Raw genomic sequence first — 24492 nt, 5'->3', positions numbered from 1 at the left:
TCTGCATCCTTTTATTCCCATGATGCTATTGCCAGCTCAGCGAGCAGAATAGGGGGCTGGATGCTCCGAGCCTCAGCGCTGAACACGATTTCTAGAGGAAAGTCCAGAGTGAAACACCAGCGTTTTGACGCTGGTGTGGGGACATAGCCCCATTTCTGGAGAACCCAGCCCAGGATGTTTGGTCTACTCCAGTTCCTATTTTCTATGTTGGTATGTTACAGCCACAAAATTTTAATTAGGTTGTGTTTCACAGATTGGAATAAGTACAAGTAACTCACACGTGACTAGATCTAAGAGAGATTTCTATTTCCTCACTGTCACATATGGATGACTGCCCAAACATCCAGGGGGAGAGGAATTCTCCAGATTGTTCACTGTAACCTTGAGGAATATCAGTGGAAACCCCAGAGAAATGAACCCAAGCTGTTTAGGCCGTGAGTGTATGAGGGCTCTGTGGACCCATCTGCAATGCTGCCAGCAGAGAGCAGCACTGACTATAAACACTGGCAGGATTGCTTACCTCAAAGTACGTGCTGCGATTGTATGTTGTTGACAAGTGATTTTCCAGATTCTGCTGTTGCAACATAAATTAATTTCAGTTATAGTAAAATAACAGTGTGGAGGACCTTAATGCACAGGACTGTGCCTTGGAATGTTGGTTTTCAAACTCAGGGTCGCGACCCGTGGGTGGGTCACAAGCAGGTTTTGTGGGGGGGGGGGGGGGGGGGGGGGTCGCGGTGCTCGGTCACGACGTTCCTGATCGTGGGATGAAAGCCAGACTGCCGTGACCAGCATTTAAAAAGGCCGGCCGCAACGTACTTTGGAGATTGCCGGCCACCCCGCGCATGTGTGCCGGATCAAGCAGTGCGCAGGCCCGGAGGCCAGCAGGGTGGACAGCCTCCTCCTGACATCAGCTCGCTGTCCAGGCCAGTATTTTTTCAGAAAACGACCAAGAGCGGCGGTAGAGAGCACGTCATGCACCCGTGCGCTGACATCACGTGTTCTAGGTGCGAGAGAGATTCCTCCATTTTGCAGCTGCCAGCAGTGCTGGTGTGAACTCCTGGGCAACCCATGAAGAACAACAGATGACATTATCAGAAATGTACCATTGAATAACAAAGCAAGTGAGATCGTGAGGATCAAGCAGGTCATCTGTCACACTAAAAGTAAGTGAAAATGGTGGGTCGACCAGCATGGGTCACAAAGTTCGGCCGGCATTGGTCGCGAAGGTCGGCCGGTCTGATATGGCAACACCAGTGCCTCCCGAGAGTCTGGGGCTCTACAAGTCCTGACCCTCCTGAGGATGCCCGCCAAGGGCATCTCAGGCAACAGGGCATGGAAGGCAGCAGGCCACCTCCACTTCTGATGTGTGTCCTGGAAATACAGTGAGATGTAGTGGGAGGGTTTGCAAGGCTAAGGAAGCACAGTGGGCGGCACGGTAGCACAGTGGTTAGCATGGTTGCTTCACAGCTCCAGGGTCCCAGGTTCGATTCTGGCTTGGGTCACTGTCTGTGTGGAGTTTGCACGTTCTCCCTGTGTCTGCGTGGGTTTCCTCTGGGTACTCCGGTTTTCTCCCATTGTCCAAAGGTGTGCAGGTTAGGTGGATTGGCCATGCTAAATTGCCCTTAGTGTGTGGTTACTGGGTTACGGTGATAGGGCGGAGGTATGGGCTTAAGTGGAGTGCACTTTCTAAGCGTCGGTGCAGACTCGATGGGCCGAATGGCCTCCTTCTACACTGTAAATTCTATGATTAAAGGGACCCAGATTGTACATTTGTGAAGTTAGGCACAGATAGCTGGGGGTCTTTATCAAATGTCGCAAATGCATATGTTACTGCATTAAACACTCTTATTCACAACCTTACGGTCTCCCTGCCATTAACCCTCCTCCCAGTGGGATAGCGCTTCACCCTATCGGGACACAGCTTTAATCACAGACCTTCAAGCTCAGGCAAACGGTTAGGCCCACTCAAAGAGAAAATAATATACTTCCTGAAAGGACTCAGGCATTCATCAGTGAGCCCTTGATCCCTTGATCCTCTTCCCTAATCCCCCTCTAGTGCTATGCAACAAAGTAATCTCAGGCTGAAACTCACTTGCACGTGAGCCAGGGAGTCAGCGTGCTGGCAACAGACAGGAGTCAGACATAAGCAATAGCTGAAGAGCATCACAGAGCTTTCCTCACTGTGAATCATCATCAACCTCCCGTATTTTTCGATCAGCAGGCACAAGGACTTCCCGGACACAGGTACTGATCGTACTGTCTCACTGGCGAGGCGGAGTCCCCTGCAGCACATGTTGTCCAACTGCTGCATGAAGGCCTCTCGGGTCCTGTATACCCTCAGTCTCCTTCTTCGCCTTCATCCCCCCTGTTCGGCTGCTGCTGCCTCCGGCCCTTCAGCCTGTCCTGTGGCCCCCAGGGTCTCCTGTGCTGGGTGTTCCCTGGGTGCCGCTCATTGCTGCTGGAGTCTGTTCTCCAGTGCTATAATTAGCAGAATTGCCAGCTCCACTGGCTCCGTACAGATCTGGATCAGTAAGATGCAAGGGTTGAGAGAGAGAGAGACAGGTTAGTGTTGCAGCTGTTTACCTCCAGTACCTCCCCTCACTCTTTGTCCTCCTGGCCCTGGGAGCAGCCAGTCTTACACCTTATCCAGTGGCTAACATTCACTCACATCTCAGGTGTCATAGAGTCACAGATGTTTACAGCATGGAAACAGGCCTTCGGCCCAGCTGGTCCATGCCGCCCAGTTTCTGTCACTAAGCTAGTCCCACTTACCTGCATTTGGCCCATATCCCTCTATACCCACCCTGCCCATGTAACTGTCTAACTGCTTTTTAAAAGACAAAATTGTACCCGCCTCTACCATTGCCTCTGGTAGCCCGTTCCAGAGGTTCACCATCCTCTGTGTTAAGAAATTTCCCCTCTGATCTCTTTCGTATCTCTCTCCTCTCACCTTAAACCTATGCCCTCTAGTTCTAGATTCCTCTACTTTTGGACAAGATGTCGACTATCTACCTTATCTATGCTCCTCATTATTTTATAATGTGGAGATGCCGGCGTTGGACTGGGGTGAGCACAGTAAGAAGTCTTACAACACCAGGTTAAAGTCCAACAGGTTTGTTTCGATATCACTAGCTTTCGGAGTGCTGCTCCTTCCTCAGGTGAATGAAGAGGTATGTTCCTGGAAACAAACCTGTTGGACTTTAACCTGGTGTTGTAAGACTTCTTACATTATTTTATAGACCTCTATAAGATCACCCCTAAGCCTCCTAAGCTCCAGGGAAAAAAATCCCACCTATCCAGCCTCTCCTCATAACTCAGACCATCAAGTCCTGGTAGTCCTTCTATCTCCATTGCTTGACCAGCCCAGGTCAATGCCCTCAACCCTTCAGGGTTGCCTCTGACCTCCTATATGGTTCTCCCGTCTCTTAACCTCTTCATCACAGGAAGTTCTGACAGGAGGCTTCATTGGTTGCCCATTCCTCATGGGCAGGGTCAACTGGACACTCCTGTCCACCTGGAGGGCTAATGGATCCTCTGTGGCAGGCGCTGGGATCTGGCACTTGTGCAGACACTGTCTCTCTCAATCCTGTGCACCCAAGCATTTATCAGTGAACCATGAGTTTTCACCCCTGTCCTTGACTTTGAGAATGTGGGCAGCTGACATTAATAAGAGTTAACTCACGACGGCCAAATAGTTTGACAAGTCTCAGGAATGTTAGAGGGCACAATTACTTTCTGCATCATGGATAGGTAAGACTAATAGGCATCATCTTACTCAGGTTGCATTGTCCCAAGATCATTGCTCAGGCCTCCACACTTAAGACTCCTGGGCAGCCATCAAATTTTAATGATTACCTCCCACCATCCCAAGGGCCCCAAACACCCCACCACTCCAGGCTGGGCAAGGTGTTGCCTTCTCTTTCGAGGACTCATCCACCCAGCCCCTTTAGTCTGCCTCCTTCAGTCACATTCCAGTGTTCCCCCAACCTCATGAGCCTTGAACTCACAGGCACCCCATGCCACTAACAGCTGACTGTTATATTATATTGCTACTCTTGGGAGCATGTTGTATTACTTGGTTAAAGTAATATCTGTTGTTACTGGTTGCAGATGATCATGAAGAATACACGAGTCATTGATGTAAAGTAAACTAATTTATTAAATAATGATGATAAAACTAATAAATGAGTTCGACACTCTACTGAACTAACTCCAGAAATAAAGTAATGAGAACTAACTGTACAAACTGTATCTGAACTACATGTGGTTGCTAGGTTGTGACCTATCTCTGCTACATGACTGCTATCTAACTACTCCTGCGTGGAAAAAAGACCAAGAGTCTTTGGGAGCTCAGTTTTTCGTGTGGTTTAGTGGTGCCCTCTAGTGGTAGTGTCACAGCTAAGCGTTGTGATTAACCCTTTAGTTACATGTCTGTACACATATCATTACACTGACTAACTCAGCACTCATTCAACTTTACAAACAACACAGGCAGCAGACTAACACAGTGCTCTAAAAATGTTTTTATTAAAAAAAAAAATTATTAAAGGTTTTCATAAAATATCAATAACAAAATGAGAAAGAAAAAAGAACCCAACAGGGTTAAGTACAAAACACAATCTAAAAAAGCAAACCCCCAAACCCCTCCCCCCCTGTACCGAAATAATAAATTAACATTAACACCCCGACTTAAGACAACAGGTGGATACAACCCCTCAGACACTTCCAGTGTAAATAACATAAACAAAAATAAAGTAAACCCCCCCCCCACCCCCCGAGCTGCTGCTGCCATTGACCAATGTCTATCGTTCTGCCAGAAAGTCTAAGAACGGTTGCCACCGCCTAAAGAACCCTTGTACCGACCCTCTCAAGGCGAATTCCACCCTCTCCAATTTAATGAACCCTGCCATATCGCTGATCCAGGATTCCACGGTTGGGGGCCTTGCATCTTTCCACTGAAGGAGAATCCTCCGCCGGGCTACCAGGGACGCAAAGGCCAGAATTCCAGCCTCTTTCGCCTCCTGCACTCCCGGCTCCTCTGCCACCCCAAATATTGCGAGCCCCCAGCCCGGTTTGACCCTGGATCCTACCACCCTCGACACCGTCCTCGCTACGCCCTTCCAAAATTCCTCCAGCGCTGGGCATGCCCAGAACATATGGGTGTGATTTGCTGGGCTCCCTGAGCACCTAACACACCTGTCCTCACCCCCAAAGAACCTGCTCATCCTTGTCCCGGTCATGTGTGCCCTGTGCAGCACCTTAAACTGTATGAGGCTGAGCCTCGCGCATGAAGAGGAAGAGTTCACCCTCCCTAGGGCATCTGCCCACGTCCCCTCTTCGATCTCCTCTCCCAACTCCTCCTCCCACTTACTTTTCAACTCCACCACCAAGGCCTCCTCCTCCTCCTGCATCACCTGGTAAGTTTCCGAGATCTTCCCCACTCCCCCCCCCCCCCCCCCCCCGAGAGCACTTTGTCCTGTACTGTGTGTGGCAGTAGCCGTGGGAATTCCACCACCTGCCGTCTGGCAAACGCCCTTACCTGTCCCGCTTCAGGATCAAGGAGATCAGTGCCCGGGACATCGTCGGGGGTAAAGCCCCCCCCTCCCTTGCCTCATTGAAGGTCCTAACTAACAGCGGGCCCAACAGGTCCATATATTTCTTATAGAACTCGACCGGGAAACTGTCCGGCCCCGGTGCCTTCCCCGCCTGCATGCTTCCTATCCCTTTGATCAGCTCCTCCAGCCCAATCGGGGCCCCCAGTTCCGCCACCAGAACCTCTTGCACCTTTGGAAACCTCAATTGGTCCAGGAAACAGCCCATCCCTCCCTTCTCCTGTGGGGGCTCGGATCGGTACAATTCCTCGTAGAAGTCCCTGAAGACCCCATTGATGCCAACCCCACTCCGCACCACGCTCCCTCCCCTGTCCTTAACTGCCCCGATCTCCCTAGCTGCGTCCCGCTTCCGAAGCTGATGCGCCAGCATCCGGCTTGCCTTTTCCCCATACTCGTAGACCACCCCCTGGGCCTTCCTCCACTGCACCTCCGCCTTCCTGGTGGTCACCAGGTCGAATTCGGCCTGGAGGCTGCGCCTCTTCCTCACCAATCCTTCCTCAGGTTCTTCCGCATACCTCCTGTCTACCCTCACCATCTCCCCCACCAGCCTCTCCCTCTCCCCCCGCTCCCTCCGCTCCTTGTGGGCCGTGATGGAGATCAGCTCTCCCCTCACCACCGCCTCAGTGCCTGCCATACCATCCCCACTCGGACCTCCCCGTTGTCGTTGGTCTCCAAGTACCTCTCTATACTTCCTCGGACCCGCTCTCTCACCTCCTTGTCCGCCAACAGCCCCACCTCCAAGCGCCACACGGGCGCTGGTCCCTCTCCTCCCCCATCTCCAAGTCCACCCAATGCGGGGTGTGGTCCAATATGGCTATTGCCGAATACTCGGTATCCTCTACTCTCGCTATCAGTGCCCTACTCAAAATGAAAAAGTCGATTCGAGAATAAGCTTTATGGACATGTGAGAAGAATGAAAATTCCCTAGCCCCCGGCCTTGCAAATCTCCATTTGGTCCATAAATCCCCTCAACACTCTAGCTGCCGCCAGCTTCCTACCCGTCTTAGACCTGGAGCGATCCAGTGCAGGATCCAACACCGTGTTAAAGTCTCCCCCCATTATCAGGCCCCCCACTTCCAAGTCTGGGATCCAACCCAACATCCGCCGCATAAAACCCGCATCGTCCCAGTTCGGAGCATACACATTGACCAGTACCACCCTCTCTCCCTGCAACTTACCATTATGTACCTACCGCCATTATCTGCCACAATGCTCGACGCCTCGAATAACACCTTCTTTCCCACCAAGATCGCCACCCCTCGATTTTTGGCATCTAGCCCCGAGTGAAACACCTGACCTACCCACCCTTTCCTCAGTCTTACCTGGTCTGCCACCTTCAGGTGTGTCTCCTGGAGCATAACCACATCCGCCTTGAGCCCCTTCAGGTACGCGGGCCCGCTTAACCGGCCCATTCAGTCCCCTTACATTCCAGGTTATCAGCCAGATCAGGGGGCTACCCGCCCCCCTCCCCCGCCGACAAGCCATGACCCCTCCTCGGCCAGCCACGCGCCCACACCCCACACCCGGCCCGTTCCCCACAGCGGCATACCCCCGTCTCGACCCACCCCACTTCTAAAAAATGTTTAAACGACACGGGCAGCAGGCTTCAGGCCAACACACACTAGCCATGACCCCCATCCCGGAGACCTCTGACTGATGCCCATCCACGCCCCTCCCCCCCCAATCCTGAGCCCCTCACTGAGTCCCCCCCATTTGCCCCGGTATTGGGCAGCGGGCTCTGTCCCCTTGTTGGACTCCCTGGTACTAGTTGGAGAGAGGGGTCTCACTTCTGTCCTCCCTCTTGGAGGTCATGGTGCCTGGTTCCCATTTTTGAAAACTGGTAGTAATTCGCGCCCGTGTGACATCTCGTCCGCTGGGTAGGAAGGTTCGATGAGGTCTGAACTTCCAACTTTAACCGCACTAAGTATATTTTAATGTGTTCAAGTTGATGCAAATCAGGTTTGCACCCCTTCTGATCACTTCATCGGGGGCGGGCCCGGGAACATCATTAACGTGACGAGGTTCACCACCTACAGAAGTATCCAGGAGGTAACCGAGTTGTTATAGAGGAGGAGAGAGGACATCATCCTCTTCTCCCTCTGACAGGAACAGTATGTTGAAAGCGCACCTTCCTCAGCACCCTGTCAAGATAGTGGAGTTCCCGAAAGTGCAGATTGCCAGTGACTGCACACGCTCAGCTCTGCAAGCCCCTCCATATCGACATGGCCCAATACCACAATTATTCAAGTTACCACCCTGAGAACATGCAAAATCTGTGTGGCCATACCAAGAAACCCAGCTCTGTGAATGCCCACTCTCCTGGCAGCACCCAGGATTCTTTGATCCTACAACAATTGGCATTTGCCACCATCTTCAGGACAGCCAGCAAGATGGCTGTACGGTGACAAGGGATACCTCCAATACTATTGGTTCATGATTCTCTCTGTCATTCCGCCACATAAGGTGAGAGAAACGAAAGCCCAGGAATGTCTCGCAACACCGTGGAGCAAAGCGTTGGCCTCTTCAAGCAGAGATTTTACCACAGAGATTATTTGCCGGTTTCTCTGCAGGATGCCCACGAGAAGGCGTCCATGTTTGTGGTAGTGTGCTGCGTTCTCCACAGCCTCACAACTGAGAGTCAGCTCCTTATCTCCTGGAATCCAGAGGCCATCTTGAGAGGAAGAGGAAGATGAGGAAGAGCTGGAGAAAGGAACAAGATGCGATGCTCCATGTGCAGTGGACAGGGTAAAGCAGATAGCAGAGATAGTGGCTCACAGAGCCCTCAGCATGGGCTAGTCCAGCGGTACTGCCATGAAGCTGGTCACCACTTCCATAATGTAAATGATAGGCTGCCAGTTCTATGCAATGCCCTCTCCGACAGTGGAACCTAACTCTTCCATTCTCCTCGCCAACCACTGCAGGCAGTCTTGCAGACCTGCCAATGGTCTTTATCTACACCATTGTTATGTTTCCTGCAGTCTGCCTTAACAAAGTCCTCATCCTAGGCCCGTGAAATAAAGCTTACCTGTGGCCCCACTTAATAGGGCATTACACAGATGCTGGCCCATCCCACTGTTCTTCATGCCCTCTGACTTACCACATGCAGATCCTGACTCTAAACTAGCCTCTAATGTTAATGCAGTGCCAGTATCTGAGCGGGTGGCTGTGTTAGGGAGAGTAAAGTTTTTTCCTTCAGAGCTACCATCCTCCTCTCACTCTGTGGCCTGAGGTCACATGGTGAGAGCAGCCAGCAGTTCATGACTACCTGAAAGCAGAAATGTTCCAGGGGTAAAGCAAGGGGAAGAAGAGGTTGAAAGGATAGCAGACGGTCCACAGACACTCCATCTGCAGTTGCCGTTTCATTGCAACTTTCAGTCAGGAGGAGGAGTAAGTGGAGAGGGTGCGTAAAGCAGAAGCTTACCATCATTCGGATGGTCACAGCACACCAGGTGCCACTGGCCTCAGTGTCCTTGATCCTGAGGACCATCTGTTCAAGGCCGATGAGGGGGTGGATTCTGATGTGTTGGGTGCTCTGCGCCAAGCAGGGAGGTTTTCGAGGAGCCCACGATTTCAAAGGGAAGGATGGCTTTGCGTGACCTGTGCGTCACTTCAAGTTGGCATGAGCCGCTGGCAGCAATGGCATTGCCATTATAATCTAATAGCTGGCAGGCAGGATGGCTGGTTTGACACAAAGGCTTTGGAGGTCAGACCGCGGAATGAGATTGGCGGAGGCACCGGTGTCCAGGCAGAATCGTATTTGGGACCACTTGACCGTAAGGGTGGCACACCACTCATCATCCGGATCGATGCTGTATACTGATAGAGGCTGGATTCTTTGCTTCAGGGACACCCTGTTTTTTGTAATGATGCCGACTCGAAAAGGCACCTTCGGGTCCTCGGTGGCAATATCGGGTAGCAGGTCCGAATCCGGCTCAGTGACCGTGGGTTGAATGGCCTGGACATTCCTGCGGGGCTGGCTGGAGCGACGAGAGTTGGCAGGCTGAGCTGATCTACATAAAGCAGCATAGTGGCCAAGTTTGCCACATCGCAGGCATCCTCGGGATTTGGCAGGACATTGCCACTTTAAGTGGGCGGAGCCACAGTTGCCACACGTCGGAGCGTCAGTACATTCGCTGCGCCACCGCACATGCGCGGTGCGGCCGTACATGGTGCGCACCTGCACAGTACGTTCGTCGATGTCGCCGTCCCCTCATTCAGTGCGCACAAGCGTGGGAGTCCGCGAAAAGCGCACAAAATGGCCGCCCTCATCCAGGCTGAGGCCCTGGAGTTGCTCGATTGCTTGGAGCCGTTCTGCCTCGTGGGGACCTTACCGCGCCGTTTCAGCCACTTGGATGTGGGAATACCGACTAGTGGTGTGTTCATGTAGCACGCAGGTCTCGATGGCAGTCGCTAGGGTGAGCTGCTTTACCTTGAGGAGCTGCTGGCGTAGGGGGTCCGACTGAACACCAAAAACGATCTGGTTGCGTATCATGGAGTCGGAGGTGGGCCTGTAATTACAGGACTGCGCAAGGATGCGGAGGTGGGTGAGAAAGGACTGGAAAGGTTCATCCTTACCCTGCAAACACTGTTGGAATACATAGCGCTCGAAACTTTCATCCACCTCGATGTCGCAGTGACTGTCAAACTTAAGGAGGACCGTCTTGAATTTTGATTTATCTTCATCATCAGCAAAGGTGAGAGAATTGAAAATGTGGATGGCATGGTCCCCGGCCGTGGATAGGAAGAGAGCAATCTTCCTGGTGTCTGAGGCAGCTTCCCAGTCTGTGGCTTCAAGGTAGAGCTGGAAGCGTTGTTTGAATATCTTCCAGTTGGGCCCTAGGTTACTGGTGATGCGGAGCGGTGGCAGCGGGCGGACGCTGTCCATTTTGCAGGATGGCTGTATGCTGGTGGAAGGCAGGTAGGTCTAAGAAGTTCTAACATCCCTCAACTACTGGTACCATGATGTGTTGGGTGCTCTGGATCCGTGGAACACATACAGGCCACCAACACTTAAAATAGTACAACACTATTTTATTAAGTTAGAAACTGTTGAACATACTTTCACTGTGGGTTAACACGATGTTAGATTAAACTAAAGACCTATGCCTGTCCGAACCAGTCTATGCACTCAGCACATGGTGAGGATCTGTGCTGTAAGCTGTAAGATCTGTCCTTCTGAGAGGCTGCATCCCGAATGAGCGGGAACTCTGATGCCCTCTGTCTATATAGTGAGTGTGCTCTAACTGGTGATTGGCTGTGGTGTTGTGTGTGTGTTGATTGGTCTTGTTGTGTGTCCATCAGTGTGTGTGTCTGCACCATGATATACTGGTGTATATTATGACAGATTCATTGTGGTCCTCTGTTGGCCATCTGGCTCTCCCTTTGTTTATGTGTGTGACCTTCTCCTGCACGTGAGAGGGCAATGTCATTAACTGTGTGCCTGTGTATTTGGCTGATATCACTGAATAGTGGAGATATGTGAAAGCAGTGAGGAGCGTGTGTGCAGCTGGTAGCATTGGTGAAAGTGGGTGAGGTGTAAGCAGAAAGGTGTTAGGTGTGGGTCCTAAGTGACAGGGTGAGTTGCTGGGCGAATGGTGGGGCTGTGGTGCACTGAACAGAGTGGATCGCTGTGCTGGGTCAGTGATATGATTTACAGGTGCATTCACTCACCTTGATCACCCGATGAGGCCATTTAGGTTTTCCCGAACTGCTGCTAAGTTCATGAGAAATGCTCTGAGCATTGACCACCTCATCACCTGCTTCCATTGATTTTAGAGGCTTAGTCTTGAGGGCTTCCTGCCCACGTACCAGAAACAAGCCTACTTCCTGGACTTGACCTCTGACACAGTGCAGCCAGGGTAGCAGCATTAAATTGGGGAGTTCTTTCCTTTTCCTGATGTGTCCTACATGTCCCAGAATGATTAAAACATTCTTTTCTACATAAGATTACAAAGAATATACATTACAGAAACAAACCATTCAACCAAACCAGCCCATGCCAGCATTTATGTTCCACACGAGTATCCTCTGATTTGTCCTTACCTAAATCTATCATTGTAACCATCTAACCCCTTGTCCTTCATAAACCTGTCTAGTTTCCTCTAGGTGGCGTACTGGTTATTAAGACAAGTTACATGAAGTATTGCAAGTGCCCCTGTTTCACTGCTTCTGAAGCAAAATCAATCCAAATATAGGAATGTGACATGCTAATGTCATTTTAAAATGACACATTGAAGCAATTAAGAAATATCTATATTGCTATTTTCTCATTGCGTTAATTTCTGATATTTTCCAAGTTTTAATTTGATAGTAGGTAAGGCTGTCCTTCAGTGGTATTGAAAGTGGGTTCAGGTAGTGCCTGGATGAAAGGCCCTACTACAACTTTCTACCACATCTGCTTTGTACACAGCAGTGCTTTAATAAGTCTTGCCTTTTTGCTTTTTTTTTACAGAACCTTTCCTCCATTTGTATGACATCACATATAGGGCGGCATGGTGGCACATTGGTTAGCTGCTGCCTCACAGCTCCAGGGTCCCGGGTTCAATTCCAGCCTTGGGTGACTGTGTGGAATTGCACTTTCTCCCCGTGTCCGTGTGGGTTTCCTCTGGGTCTGGTTTTCTCCCACAGGGTGCTCTTGCACCCTGCTTAAACACACATCTCTTGCTCAGTGCAGACTCAATGGGCCGAATTGCCTCCAGCACAGCTATCAAATGTGTCGCCCAACTAACAACCAGAATATTTGGTCAAAACAGCTATTTATTCAGGATAAGGCTGCTTCATAAATGATTAATCACCTTCAGTGCTGGCAAATGATTCACGCAAATCCAATCAGGACTAAAATTACCTGCAGTCATCTATGTAGGACCTCTTCACTGCAGGCTGGAGTTGATTTTCTAAGATTGTGCAGTGAAAAATGACCAAGAATGGCAAGGAACTACCCTTCCTCCACTGCTTCTTCTCACTCAGACTCTATATATCACCTTCTCTCTGTACTGCCTTGGGCAAATGTACTGATGTGGTACCAAAAGGACTGAATGATGCAAGGTGCTGTGATGTGTTCAGCTACTGGGGCGTGAATGTGCTTCCTCCGCTACACCATAGAAAAAGAAGAGACAACCTCTGTTACAGCTCTCAATGTTTTGTAATCTGAGCAAATATGAGTTCTTTGTACATGCAAAAATCCTAACATCAATTTTGTGTGCAGGCCCTGAGCACTTTTTTTAAAACCCTGGCCCATTATGGCAGGTGATGCACTCCTTCTTCTGTTTCCTTGCAGTTCTTTTTAACTTCACCCCCGATACAAAGCTTTATATTGTCTGACTTTAAGGACTTTCCAGAGTGGCACTTACACAATCTAGTGTAAGAACATTCCTGAGGGAGCTTTCTTTTTTTAAAAAAAATATATTTATTAAGAATTTTTAAACAAGATTTTCAACCATACAAACAACCCCCCCCCCTCCGCCCCCCCCCGTAACAAAAAGAAAAGAAAACTCGCATAGCAAGACATAAACATGGCAAGTCAATATGATACAGAACTTTGTACATTGGATTCCACCCGTACATATCAGTTTTCCGGATCATTTATGTATTTTCTTGCTCAGATGCCCCTCAGAAAAAAAAACCTTCCCCGTCCCTCCCTCTTCCCCCCCCAAGAGAGATGTCCCCCCCTCCTCGAGAGATGTCCCCCCCTCTTCTCCCCCCCCTCCTCGAGGGATGTCCCACCCTCCACTCCCCCCCTCCTCGAGGGATGTCCCCCCCTCATCTCCCCCCTCCCTCCCCTCCCCTCCTCTCCCCCTCCCCCTCCCCCCTCCCCTCCTCTCCCCCCTCCTCTCTCCCCCTCCTCTCCCCCCTCCTCTCCCCCTCCTCTCCTCCTCCTCCCCCTCCCATCCCCCATCCCCCCCTCCTCCTCTCCTCCCCCTCCCCTCCCCCTCCCCTCCCCCCTCCCCTTCCCACCCCCCTCCCCCCCCTCCCCCCTCCTCTCCCCTCCCCTCCCCCTCCTCTCCCCCTTCCTCTCCCCCTCTCCTCCCCCTCCCCTCCCCCTCCCACCCTCCTCCTCTCCCCCTCCCCCTCCTCCTCTCCTCTCCCCTCCCCCTCCCCTCCCCTCCCCCTCCTCTCCCCCTCCCCTCCCCCTCCCCCCTCTCCCCCTTTCCCCCTCCCACCCCCTCCCCCCCTCCCCCTCCCCTCTCCCCTCCCCCTCCCCCTCCTCTCCCCCTCCCCTCCCCTCTCCCTCCTCCCCTCCCCCCTCTCCACCTCTCCCTCTCCCCTCCCCTCCCCCACTCCCCCCTCTCCCCACCTCCCGTCCCCTCCCCCTCTCCCCTCCCTCCCCCTCCTCTCCCCCCTCTCCCCCCTCCCCCTCTCCCCCTCCCCTCCTCCCTCCCCCCTCCACCCTCGTCCCCCCTCCCTCCCCTCCCCTCCCCTCTCTCCCCTCCCCTCCCCCTCTCCTCCCTCTCCCCCCTCCCCTCCCCCTCCCCCTCCCACTCTGTGCCCCCCTCCCCTACCCCTCTCCCCCCTCCCATCCCCCTCACCCCCCTCCCCTCCCCCTCTCCCCCTCCCCCTCCCTCTCCACTCTCCCTCTCTCCCTCCCCCTCTCCTCTCCCCCTCTCCCCCCTCCCCTCCCTCCTCTCCCCCTCTCCCCCTCCCCTCCCCCTCCTCTCCCCCCTCCCCGTCCCCCTCTCCCCTCCCACCCCCTCCCCCTCTCCCCTCCCCCTCTCCCCCTCCCCTCCCCCTCTCCCCCTCCCCCTCCCCCTCCCCTCCCCTCCCCTCCCCCTCCCCCTCTCCCTCCTCCCCTCCCCCTCTCCCCCTCTCCTCCCCTCCCCTCCCCTCCCCTCCCCTCCCACCCTCCTCCTCTCTCCCCTCCCCCTCCTCCTCTCCCCCTCCCCCCCTCCCTCCCCTCCCCCTCCCCACCTCTCCCTCCTCCCCCCTCTCCCCCTCGCCCCTCCCTCCTCCTCTCCCCTCCCCTCTCTCCCCCTCCCCTCCCCCTCTCGCCCCTCCCTCCCCCTTCCCTCCCCCTCTCCCCCTCCCCCTCCCCTCTCCCCCTCCCCCTCCCCCTCTCCCCCTCCCCTCCCCTCCCCCTCTCCCCCCTCCCCCTCTCCCCCCTACCCTCCCCCTCTCCCCCTCCCCCTCCCTCTACCCCCTCCACTCCCCCTCGTCTCCTCCCCTCGCCCTCCTCCTCCTCTCCCTCTTCCCCCTCCCCTCCTCCCTCTCCCCCCTGCTCCCCTCCCCCTCCGCCCTGCCTCCCCTCTCCCCTCCCCTACCCTCTTCACCCTCACCCTCCCTCGCCCCCCTCACCCTCTCCCCCCTCCCCTCGTCACCCTCCCCTCCCTCTCACCCTCTCCCCTCCCCCGTCTCCCTCCCCCTCTCCCCCTCCCAAGCCCCGTCCTCTCCCCTCCTCTCTCCACCACCCCCCTGCCCCCTCTCCCCCCTCCATCCCCCTCCCCCCCTTCTCCCCCTTCCCTCCCCTCTCTCCCCCTCCCCTCTCCCCCTCCCCTCTCCCTTCCCCTCCCGCCCCCCTCTCCTCCCCATCTCCCCCTCCCTCCTCTCCCCCTCTCCCCCTTCCCTCCCCCTCTCCCTCCCCCTCTCCCCCCTCCGCGTCCCCCTCTCCCCCCTCCTCTCCCCCCTCCTCTCCCCCTCCTCCCCCTCCCATCCCCCTTCCCCCTCCTCCTCTCCCCCTCCCCTCCCCTCCCCCTCTCCCCCCTCTCCTCCCCCTCCCCACCCCTCCCCTCCCCTCCTCTCCCCTCTCCTCCCCCTCCTCTCCCCCTCCCCTCTCCCCCTCTCCTCCCCTCCCCTCCCCTCCCCCTCCCACCCTCCTCTCCCCCCTCCCCCTCCTCCTCTCCCCCTCCTCCCCTCACCTCCCCACCCCTCCTCTCCCCCCTCCCCCTCCCCCCTCCCTCCCCCTCTCCCCTCCCACCCCCCTCCCCCCCCTCCCCTCTCCCACCTCCCCTCCCCCTCCCTCCCCTCCCCCTCTCCCTCCTCCCCCCTCTCCCCCTCCCCCCTCCCCCCTCTCCCCCCTCCCCTCCCCTCACCCCCCTCTCGCCCCTCCCCTCCCCCTCTCCCCCTCCCCTCCCCCTCTCCCCCCTCCCTCCCCTCTCCCCCCTCCCTCCCCCTCTCCCCCCTCCCCTCCCCTCTCCCCCTCCCCTCCCCCTCCCCCTCCCCTCCCCTCCCACCACCCTCCCCCTCCCCTCCACATCCCCTCCCTCTCCCCCTCCCTCCCCCTCCCCCCTCTCCCCCTCCCCCCTCCCCTCCCCTCCCCCTCCCCTCCTCTGCCCCCCTCCCCTACCCCTCTCCCCCTCCATCCCCCCTCACCCCCCTCCCCTCCCCCCTCCCTCTCCACTCTCCCCCTCTCCCCCCTCCCCCTCTCCCCCTCCCTCCCCCTCTCCCCCCCTCCCCCCTCCCTCTCCACTCTCCCCTCTCCCCTCCCCCTCTCCCCCCTCCCCTCCCCTCCCCCTCTCCCCCCCTCCTCTACCCCCTCCCCTCCCCCTCTCCCCCCTCCCGTCCCCCTCTCCCCTCTCTCCCCCTACCCCTCTCCCCCTGTCCCCTGCCCCCCTTCGCCTCCCCCTCTCCCCCCTTCCTCAGCCCCCTCTCCTCCCTCCCCTCTCCCCTCACCCTCCCCTTTCCCCTCCCCTCCCCCTCTCCCCCTCCCCTACCCCTCCCCTCCTCTCCCCCTCTCCCCCTCCCCCTCTCCCCCTACCCTACCCCTCCCCCTCTCCCCTCCCCCTCTCCCCTCTCCCCCTCCCCCTCTCCCCCCCCTCTCCCTCCCGCCTCTCCCCCTCCCCTCCCCCTCTCCCCCTCACCCCCCCTCTCCCCTCTCCCCCCTCTCCCCCTCCCCCTCTCCCCCTCTCCCCCTCTCCCCCCCTCTCCCCCCTCCCTCCCCCCTCTCATCCTCCCCCTCCCCCTCTCCCCCCCTCCCTCCCCCTCCTCTCCCCTCCCCTCCCCCTCTCCCCCCCCTCCCCCTCTCCCCCCTCACCATCCCCCTCCCCCTCCCCCTCCCCTCCCTCTGCCACCCTCCTCTCCCCTCCCCCACTCCCCCTCCCCATCCCCTTTCCCCCCTCCCCCTCCCCTCCCCCTCCCCTCTCCCCCCCTCTCCGCTCCCCCTCTCTCCCTCCCCTCCCCTCCTCTCCCCCTCCCCTCTCCCCCCTCCCCTCCCCTTCCTCTCCCCCCTCCCCTCCCCCTCTCCCCCTCCCATCCCCCCTCCCCCCTCCCATCCTCCTCTCCCCCTCCCTCTCCCCCTCCCCCTCTCCCTCTCCCCTCTCCCCTCTTCCCCTCTCCCTCTCCCCCTCCCCTTTCCCCCTCCCCTCCCCTCTCCCCCTCCCATCCCCTCTCCCCCTCCCCTCCCCCTCCCCTCCCCCCTCTTCCCCCTCCCTCCCCTCCCCTCCTCTCCCCCTCACCCCCTCCCTCCCCCTCTCCCCCTCCCCTCCCCCTCTCCCCCCTCCCCCCTCCCCTCTCCTCACCCCCCTCCTCTCCCCCTCCCATCCCCCTTCTCCTCTCCCCCTCCCCTGCCCCACTCCCCCTCCCCCTCCCCTCCCCACCTCCCCTCCCCACCCCCCTCCCCTCCCCCTTCTCTCCCCTCCCCTCCCCCTCCTCTCCCCCTCTCCTCCCCTCCCCTCCCCCTCTCCCCCCTCCCCCTCCCCCTCCCCCCTCCTCTCCCCCTCCTCTCCCTCCCCTCCTCTCCCCCCTCACCCCCACCCCTCCCCCTCTCCCCCTCCCTCCCCCTCTCCCCCCTCCCCCTCCCCTCCCCCCCTCTCCCCCCTCTCCCCCCCTCCCCTTCCCCTCTCCCCCCTCTCCTCCCCCTCCCCTCCCCACCCCCCTCCCCTCCCCCTGTCCCCCCTCTCCTCCCCACCCCCCTCCCCTCCCCCCTCCTCTCCCCTCCCCTCCCCCTCCTCCCCCTCTCCTCCCCTCCCCTCCCCCTCCCACCCTCCTCCTCTCCCCTCCCCCTCCTCTCTCCCTCTCCCCCCATCCCCCCCCCTCCCCCCTCCCCTCCCCCTCCCGCACCTCTCCCCCTCCCCTCCCCCTTCTCTCCCCCTCCCCCTCTCCCCTCCCCCCTCTCCCCCTCCCCTCCCCCCTCTCCCCCTCCCCTCCCCTCTCCCCCTCCCCTCCCCCTCCCCTCCCCCTCTCCCCCTCCCCTCCCCCCTTCCCTCCCCCTCTCCCCCTCCCCCTCTATCCCCCTCCCCTCCCCTCCCCTCCCCCTCCTCCCCTCCCCTCCCCCTCCTCTCCCCTCCCCTCCCCTCCCCCTCTCCCCCTCCCCCTCCCCCTCTCCCCTCCCCTTCCCCTCCCTCCTCCTCTCCCCCTCCCCTCCCCCTCTCCCCCCTCCCCTCCCCCTCTCCCCCCTCCCCTCCCCCCTCCCAACCCCCTCTCCCCCTCCCCTCCCCCATCTCCCCCTACCCTCCCCCTCCTCTCCCCCTCTCACCCCTCCCCTCCATCCCCCTCTCTCCCCTCCCCCTCCCCCTCTCCCCCTCCCCACCCCCTCTCCCCCCTCCCCCTCCATCCCCCTCCCCTCCCCCTCCTCTCCCCCCTCCCCTCCCCCTCCTCTCACCCTCTCCCCCTCCCTCCCCCTCTCCCCCACCCCTCCGCCCCCCCTCCCCCCCTCCCCTCCCCTACCTCTCTTCACCCTCCCCTCCCCCTCTCCCCTCCCCCCTCTCCGCCCACCCTCTCCACCCTCCCCTCCCCCTCACCCTCTCCCCCACCCCTCTCCCCACCCCCTCCCCTCCCCTCCCCTCTCCCCCCTCCCCTCCCCCTCCTCTCCCCCCCTCCCCTCCCCCTCACCCCCACCCCCCCCTCTCCCCACCCCCCATCCCCCTCTCCCCCCTCCCATTCCCCTCCCCTCCCCCTCTCCCCCACCCCTTCTCCCCCCTCCCCTCACCGTCCCCCTCTCCCCCCTCCCCCTCTGCCCTCCCCCTCTCCCCCCTCCTCTCCCCCCTCCTCTCCCCCCTCCTCTCCCCCTCCTCCCCACCCACCCCCCTTTCCCCCCTCCTCCCCTCCCCCCTCCTCTCCCCTCTCACCCCTCCCCTCCCCCTCACCCCCTCCCATCCTCCTCTCCCCCCTCCCCTCCCCTCCCCCTCTCCCCCCTCCCCTCTCCCCTCCCCCTCCTCCCCTCCCCCTCTCCCCCCCCCTCCCCACCCCCCCTCCCCTCCTCCCCCTCCCCTCCCCCTCCTCTCCCCCTCTCCTCCCCTCCCCTCCCCCTCCCACCCTCCTCCTCTCCCCCTCCCCCCTCCTCCTCTCCCCCCTCCCCTCCCCCTCCCCCACCTCTCCCCCTCCCCTCCCCCCTCTCTCCCCCTCCCCCTCTCCCCCTCCCCCTCCCCCCCATTCTCCCCCTCCCCTCCCCCTCCCCCTCCTCTCCCCCTCCCCTCCCCTCCCCTCCCCCTTCCCTCCCCCTCTCCCCCCTCCCCCTCTATCCCCCTCCCCTCCCCCTCCCCTCCCCCCCTCCTCTCCCCCTCTCCTCCCCTCCCTCCCCCTCCTCTCCCCCTCCCCTCCCCTCCCCCTCTCCCCTCCCCCTCCCCCCTCTCCCCACCCCTTCCCCTCCCTCCTCCTCTCCCCCTCCCCCTCTCCCCTCCCCCTCTCACCCCTCCCCTCCCCTCCCCTCCCCCTCTCCCCCTCCCCTCCCCCATCTCCCCCTCCCCTCCCCCTCCTCTCCCCTCTCACCCCTCCCCCTCTCCCCTCCCATCCCCCTCTCCCCCATCCCCCTCTCCCCCCTCCCCCTCTCCCCCCTCCCTCCCCCTCTCCCCCCTCCCCCTCCCCTCCCCCTCCATCCCCCTCCCTCCCCCTCCTCTCCCCTCCTCCCCTCCCCCTCCTCTCCCCCCCTCCCCTCCCCCTCCTCTCCCCTCTCCCCCCTCCGCTCCCCCTCTCCCCCTCCCCTCCGCCCTCCCCCTCTCCCCTCCCCTACCCCTCTTCACCCTCCCCTCCCCCTCTCCCCCCTCCCCCCTCTCCCCCTCCCTCTCCCCCCTCCCCTCTCCCCCCTCCCCTCCCCCTCTCACCCTCTCCCCTCTCCCCCCCCTCTCCCCTCCCCTCCCCTCCCCTCTCCCCCTCCGCTCCCCCTCCTCTCCCCCCCTCCCCTCCCCCTCACCCCCTCCCCTCCCCCTCACCCCCTCCCCTCCCCCTCTCCCCCTCTCCCCATCCCCCTCTCCCCCCTCCCATCCCCCTCCCTCCCCCTCTCCCCCTCCCCTTCTCCCCCCTTCCCCTCCCCTCCCCTCTCCCCCTCCCCTCCCCCTTTCCCCTCCCCTCCCCCCCTCTCCCCCCTCCCCTCCCCCTCCCCTCCTCTCCCCCTCTCCCCCCTCCCCTCCCCCTCCCCCTCTCCCCCCTCCCCTCACCCTCCCCTCTCCCCTCCCCTCTCCCCTCCCCCTCTCCCCCTCCTCTCCCCCTCCTCCCCTCCCATCCCCCCTTCCCCCTCCACCCCACCCCCCTCCCCTTCCTCTCCCCTGCCCTCCCCCTCCTCTCCCCCTCCTCTCCCCCTCTCCTCCCCCTCCCCCTCCCCTCCCCTCCCCTCCCCCTTCTCTCCCCCTCCCCCTCTCCCCTCCCTCCCCCTCCCCTCTCCCCCCTCCCCCTCTCCCCCTCCCCTCCCCCTCCTCTCCCCCTCCCCTCCCCCTCCTCTCCCCCTCCCCTCCCCCTCTCCCCCCTCCCCCTCCCCTCCCCCTCTCCCCTCCCTCCCCCTCTCCCCCCTCCCCCTCCCCTCCCCCTCTCCCCCTTCCCTCCCCCTCTCCCCTCCCCCTCCCCCTCTCCTCCCCCTCTCCCCCTCTCCCCCCCTCTCCTCCCCCTCCTCTCCCCCTCTCACCCCTCCCCTCCCCCTCTCCCCCTCCCATCCCCCTCTCCCCCCTCCCCCTCCCATCCCCCTCTCCCCCTCCCATCCCCCTCTCCCCCCTCCCCTCCCCCTCTCCCCTCCCCCTCTCCCCTCCCCCTCCCCTCCCCCTCTCCCCCTCCCCCTCTCCCCCCTCCCCTCCCCCTCTCCACCCTCTCCCACCACCCATCCCCCTCTCCCCTCCGCCCTCCCCTCCCCCTCTCCCCCTCCCCTACCCCTCTTTACCCTCCCCTCCCCCTCTCCCCCTCCCCCCCCTCTCCACCCTCCCCTCCCCCTCTCACCCTCTCCCCTCCCCCCTCTCCCCTCCCCCCTCTCCCCTCCCCCTCTCCCCCTCCCCTCCCCCTCCTCTCCCCTCCCCCTCTCCCCCCCTCCCCTCCCCCTCTCCCCCCTCCCCTCCCCCTCTCCCCCCTCCCCTCCCCCTCTCCCCTCCCCCCTCCCATCCCCCTCTCCCCCCTCCCATCCCCCCTCCCCTCCCCCTCTCCCCCCTCCCCTTCTCCCCCCCTCCGCTTACCCTCCCCCTCTTCCCTCTCCCCTCCCCTCCCCTCTCCCCCTCCCCTCCCCTCCCCCCTCCCCTCCCCCTCTCCCCCTCCTCTCCCCCTCCCTCTCCACGCTCCCCTCCCCCTCTCCCTCTCCCCCTCCCCCTCTCCCCCTCTCCCCCCTCCCCTCCCTCCTCCCCTCCCCCTCCACCTCTCCCCCTCCCCTCCCCCTCTCCCATCCCCCCTCTCCCCCTCCCCTCCCCCTCTCCCCCCTCACCCCCTCCCCCTCTCCTCGAGAGATGTCCCCCTCCTCTCCCCCTCCTCGAGGGATGTCCCCCCCTCCTCTCCCCCCCTCCCCTCCCCTCTCCCCCCCTCCCCCCTCCTCTCCCCCCTCCTCGAGAGATGTCACCCCCTCCTCTCCCCCCCTCCTCGAGAGATGTCCCCCCCTCCCCTATGTCCCATCATATTCCTGTTATTCTTCCTCCATTTATTTACTCAATTACTCATTCACTTACCTGTCAACTTTCAGGATCTTTTGACAACTTTTCCCACAGAGAGTTTGAAGAAAAGTGGCCTTTGAATGTTGCATTTAAAGTAAAAGCAGACAAGTGAAAAAATGAACCTAGTGGTTAATACAAATGGTTTTCCACAAAGACTGAAAACAGTCCCTAATTTATTAAGCAAAACCCGAAAATGCTTGACAATCTCAGCAGGTCTGACAGCATCTATGGAGAGGGATCGGAGCTAACATTTAGAGTCTAGATTTTCAAAGCAGAGTAATTTATTACCTCATTCGAGTAATTGAAGGACATCTCATCCCAATTGTTTTGGGAAAAAGTTGGTCCAAGACCCTCAGAAATTGCTGGTATGTGTTGTGTTCCATTGAGGGGTATTAAAAAAATCAATAGGGCTGAATCTTATATTGACAAGCAGTGGAAAGGCTGGCAACAGTGGGCTTTGCCCTGGCTCTTTAACTCAGCCATGGCATTAGCACCCGTTTCCAGGTTTCCTGATCAATTATAGAGTGCAGGAGTGATGATGACCTGTGTTGTTTAAATGAAAGCTCTCTACTTAAAGGGGCCCTGGCAGAGACCAGACAGTTGCAGCAAACCTTGCTTGTGAAGGCTACTGGAGGCAAGGATATGAGGAACTTGCTAACACAGTAAATGATTAAAACAAAAGGATGGTATCGAGGCATTTAAGAGGATGCTAGAAAAGCATTTGAGGGAGATGGGAGATAGAGGGTTACAAGGGTAGGCTTAATAATAATATTAATCATAATAATCTTTATTGTTACAGGTAGGCTTACATTAACACTGCAATGAAGTTACTGTGAAAAGTCCCTAGTCGCCACATTCCGCTGCCTGTTCGGGTAAACTGAGGGAGAATTCAGAATGTCCAAATTACCTAACAGCACGTCTTTCAGGACTTGTGGGAGGAAACTGGAGCACCCGGAGGAAACCCACGCAGACACAGGGAGACAGTGACCCAAGCCGGGAATCAAATCTGGGACCCTGGTGCTGTGAAGCAACAGTGTTAACCACTGTGCTACCATGCCGCTTCGATGGAAATGAGGAGGAGGCTCGGTTGCAGCATAAACGCCTGCACTGACGCGTTAGGAAAATGGCATGTTTCTGTGCCGTATTCCCTATGTGATCCTCTATCAGACGTAGAGGAAATGCAATAGGTTTAGAATGCACGTATGTAAATGCAAACGCATGATAAATAAGGTCAGTGAGCAGCAGGTGCTAATAGCCAGTTAGGAATATTTAAAAAAAAATGTATTTTATTACAAACACGTATCAAAACAGGTTACAGCGAACAAACACCCCGGGAAACATGCTTCCCTACAATGAGTTATACAGTCTGTACAGATTTTCCCCCTTTTTCAGCCCCCCTCTCCCGCGATGAACAGCCCCTCAAACATGGTCACAAACATCCCCCACCTTTCCTGAAACACCCTTGAAGTGCCCCCATTCATACTTTATCTTCTCTAATCGCAGGAAGTCGTACAGGTCACACAACCAAGCCGCTGTCCCTGGTGGCGATGCCGACCGACACTCCAGCAAAATTCATCGCCGTGCAATCAGAGAGGTGAAGGCCAAGACATCGGCCTTACTCCTCTCCATGAGCTCCGGCTTCTCTGAAACCCCTAATATCGCCACCAAAGGGCCCGGGTCCACTCCCTCCTCCACTATCCTGGCTAAGACCGCGAACACCCCCGCCCAGAATCTTCCCAATTTTTCGCAACCTTAAAACATGTGCGCATGATTCGCTGGCCCCTGCCCACACCTCGCCACATAGGAATATGATGTCTGGGCAATAATGGGAACCTGGCTCCGAAATGGGCAGCACTGCGTACTCCATATTCCGGTGTAAGGTGTTCAGCAAAAATAGGGGAGGAAGGGTGGAAATCTTACTGTGCTGGAGAGAGAATGCCCTGGAGGATCAAAGATATTATTTATTTGGTCTGTAACCAGAGGACCACCTCCAGGCACAAAAATTGACCCTTAATGTCTGTGGGAACCTGCAGGTCCACTGGAAAATCCCTGTCGGCCTCTTTTAATTTTCCTTAAAGTGGCCCATTTAGCTGACACAAAAATGGCCCAGAGTTGAGCTGGAGCTGGAGAATTAGGACACTGGCTAGTCAGACTATTTTTAGCTCCTGCCCACTTCTATTCCTGGCCCTGGCTGCTGAATCCGGCTCAGTGGAGAATGCACCAGTTTGAAGAAAACTGATTGGGAGAAAAAACATATACACACATTGCACATGTTTCACTTGAAGTAAATATGTTACAGCCATTCTCTGGTTCATTCCCCAGGGCAATACCTTGAGTAATCAGATTCAACGTGCCTGGTTTGAATTTAAACAATGCTTGGCAGCTAACTGTCAGTCATCAGTTCACTGGTGCATTCTCCATGGCAGTGACTTTACCAATCAGAGTTGACTTGCCTACCAGTCAGCACTCTCTTCTCATTAAGTATAAACTGTTGTTCCCTTTAGATTTGGTATTCTTGCAAATATTCTGATGAGTGCAAGACAAAAATTTGACATGTGTCTTTTCTCAGCAATACACAAGTTCTGTACTACCAAACGGTTACTTCCAAAGTTCTTCATAGGGGGTCCGATAGTGTTTTACAGACAAAGTTCATGAAAGGTGCTATGTTAATGTCAAGGGCTGAACAATATGGAGAAGGTTTGGGGCAGGGCAGCTGGCTTACCCCTGAGAGTAAAGTCATCATCTAATTGATATGCTTCAGAGCCATAATGCATTGTGGATGGGCTTAACAAGGGCCAAGTGGGAAGACCCATCCTTGTCAGATGCCAACCAATACGATTGGCCAATGGCTCCTTCAGTCCTGGCAATGTCAAAGGCACATTAGTAGCCGCTGCCAGAATTGCAAGAAGATGCAGAAGACACAGGGCTCTGGGAAGTCAGTAAACCCAGGGCCATGGCCATGGAGGATTTTAGGTTGTTCAGGGAGGGGGCTGGGGGGGAATAGGGGGAGTTAGGTTAAAGCAGTGTTTTTCAAACTTTTTTTCCCGTGACCCACTTTTGCCAACCGGCTGAACTTTATGACCCGTGCCAGATAACCTTCGTGACAAATGCCACAT

General features: G+C 58.2%; 1 protein-coding gene and 1 long non-coding RNA gene across 2 annotated transcripts in view; one reads left to right on the top strand and one right to left on the bottom strand.

Annotated features, from left to right (window-relative positions):
- hacd4 (3-hydroxyacyl-CoA dehydratase 4) overlaps nt 1-24492 on the bottom strand; it is a 237277-nt gene that overhangs the window by 152138 nt on the left and 60647 nt on the right. The window lies entirely within an intron of this gene.
- The window catches only part of LOC140430054 (uncharacterized), a 58772-nt gene continuing 36352 nt past the window's right edge, over nt 2073-24492 (top strand). Inside the window, exon 1 of the long non-coding RNA XR_011949303.1 lies at nt 2073-2247. This is a non-coding gene — a long non-coding RNA (uncharacterized lncRNA). The remainder of the gene's footprint in view (nt 2248-24492) is intronic.

The sequence above is a fragment of the Scyliorhinus torazame genome, chromosome 9 (assembly GCF_047496885.1).
Source record: "Scyliorhinus torazame isolate Kashiwa2021f chromosome 9, sScyTor2.1, whole genome shotgun sequence".
Lineage (NCBI taxonomy): Eukaryota > Metazoa > Chordata > Chondrichthyes > Carcharhiniformes > Scyliorhinidae > Scyliorhinus > Scyliorhinus torazame.
This window is presented reverse-complemented; position numbering and strand designations above follow the sequence as displayed.